A 2,649-nucleotide genomic window follows, 5' to 3' on the forward strand; every position below is an offset into this window, starting at 1 on the left:
ATATATATATATATATATACAGTAATAACTATAATAATATATTATAATAATATATATTCTCCGATTTAAAGCGACAAACACATTGACTGGTTTGCTTATGTATGTATACATGTATATATTTATATATTATTTATATTATATATATATATGCACGCATATACGTATTTGTATTCATAGCTATATGTTTCTATCTCTTTCTATATATGCGTGTGTGTGTGTGTCTATGTGTGTTTGTATGTACATAAGTATGAATAACTGCACGTGCGCACACGTGTGTGCTTGCGTGTGTATGGATGCAGGTATTTTTTTATGGTTTAATTCATTTCTTTCCTTCGCGCCGGTGGCTCTCAAATTGACAAGGCTCTTTTGTTTGAAACATGACAATTCCTGGGATTTGTGAATGAGTTATTGTATGCATGTACTAGGTGCATGCATAAAGCAAACTTGTACTCCTGGTCTAGAATGGGTGTGCACGTCGCTTTTGTACATAAGTGTATATTTCATTACTGTTTGCATGTATGAGCGTATACCATATACACATGCCATAGTGGGCATTTGTTCATTCCCGGAAAGTAAAATGGAGAACCTTTCAAATGTTTTACAAATTTTCATTGTATCTCTAATTGAGTGTATTTGGAGAATACGAAGCAGTTGTTTGCTTTGTTCTGTCTTGGAGACTACGAGCATTTCTAGGCTTTTAAACAAATCAGATGTGTGTACGTATGTGCGTGTGTATACATCCTCGTTCGTCTTTGTTCTTTAAATGCATGCCACTTGTTACTCTCAACTCATTTTCATTTGGCTGTGTGGTAAGAAGTTTGCTTCCCAACTACATAATTCCGGGTTTTGTGGCTCGTGAAACCCATAGCATAAGTAAGTTCAGGTTCTGACAGGTCAAATAATAATAATAATAATAATAATAATAATAATAATTCCCACTTCATAGTTGTTCAGTTTTTCTTCTCCTTTCTCTATGATCCTGTTGTCACCAGGACATGCTATATCGTTTATCAAGCATGTTTTATCTTTTTTTTTCACCGCAACAGTGCAGGTTTCCGATGTCTAATCTGATGTCTAATCTGATGTCTAATCTGAAGTCTAATCTGATGTCTAATCTGGCTCAAAATGGTTGGTACAAATGTAAAGATAGAACACCTACAAAAATCATCATTGCTTGGAAACTGCAAGAGTTTTCTACATGATTCTTGAGACACGATTAGTGAATAAGTGTCACCTTAGTCTGAAAACTGTGGGCAGCTGACATTATTCATCATATCCAAAAAAATAAGCTGATAGCTTTCATCAAAATAATAATTATTATTATAGAAATAAGAGGGGAAACTGAGGAGTACATCAAAAGTGTAAGGAAGTTAATGAAGTCAAAGCTAAATGGTCCAAATCTAGTGAAAGTTGTAAATACTTGGCCAGAATTGTTACTTAGGTATTCACCAGCTTTTGTAGATTGCACAAAATCTAAATTAGCAAATCTAGACAGAACTAGGAAGGAATTCAACACGAATGGATGGCTCCATCGTAGAGTAGGAGTAGCAAGGTTATATTTACATAAAAAGGAAGGTAGTAGTTGTTTAATATCAGTGGAAGGTTGTATGGAGTTAGCTAGAGTATATACAGCCTCCTATGTAGGTAATAGTGAAGAAATTTTATGAGGAGCTGCTAGTGTAACAGTAGGATATATGGAAACCAAGTTTCCAAAAGTAGGGGAAAACTAGAAAAAAGAAGCAAGATTATCTGAGTAGCAATGGAAGTCTTTGCAAAGTAGATTTCCAGAGAAAATGTCAGAAAATATCAATTGTGAGATATGATTATGGTTACAGAAAAGGAGCCTGAAAAGGAGACAGAAAGTTTGTTAGCAGCATAAGATCAGGCATTGAGGACTAGACAAAAATCAGATAATTTCCCAATATAGGTTATGTAAATAAAAAGAGGAAAGTGTAACTCATATTGTGTGTGAATGTGGTATGCTGGTACATAAGAAATACAAGAAAAAACACGACAACCTAGAGAGAATAACCCATTGGGAGTTATGTAGAAAGCTAGGATTTGACTATACTGACAAGTAGTTTGAATATGAAGTAGTTATAAGTGCATTAGGAATTATTCTTAAAGACTTGATCAGATGGATAAAGGAAATAAGTATAAAACCTACTTTAGTGCAGCTCCAGTAAACAGCATTATTAGGGACAGCTAGGATACTTAGGAAGGTTCTTGGCATCTAAATTTACTTGTTGTAGCCTGGTGTCAGATATTGAAGTGATAGCAGAGTATCATGAGATGAAATGTGCTCGAGAACGCAACGCATCACCCGGTCAGGGAATTGAAATCACGATCGCTAGATCGTGTGCGCAACACCCTAACCACTAATAACAATAATCCTTTCTACTATAGGCACAAGGCCTGAAATTTGTGGGGAAGGGGTAAGTCGTTCACATCGACCCCAGTACTTGAATGGTACTTAATTTATCGAATCCGAAATGATGAAAGGCAAAGTCAACCTTGGCTAAGCATTTCGTCCAGCGTGCAAACGATCTGCCGGCTCACCGTCCTCTGTGGTTTCAAATTTTGATACGTGACTTGAGAGAGGGTACGTTAATCACATCAACACCAGTACTTAACTGATACTTATTTTAT

General features: G+C 35.7%; 1 protein-coding gene across 2 annotated transcripts in view; it reads right to left on the reverse strand.

Annotated features, from left to right (window-relative positions):
• Nucleotides 1–2,649, reverse strand: part of LOC106871086 (gastric inhibitory polypeptide receptor) — a 115,515-nt gene that overhangs the window by 78,377 nt on the left and 34,489 nt on the right. The window lies entirely within an intron of this gene.

This window comes from Octopus bimaculoides, chromosome 1 (genome assembly GCF_001194135.2).
Source record: "Octopus bimaculoides isolate UCB-OBI-ISO-001 chromosome 1, ASM119413v2, whole genome shotgun sequence".
NCBI classification, from domain to species: domain Eukaryota; kingdom Metazoa; phylum Mollusca; class Cephalopoda; order Octopoda; family Octopodidae; genus Octopus; species Octopus bimaculoides.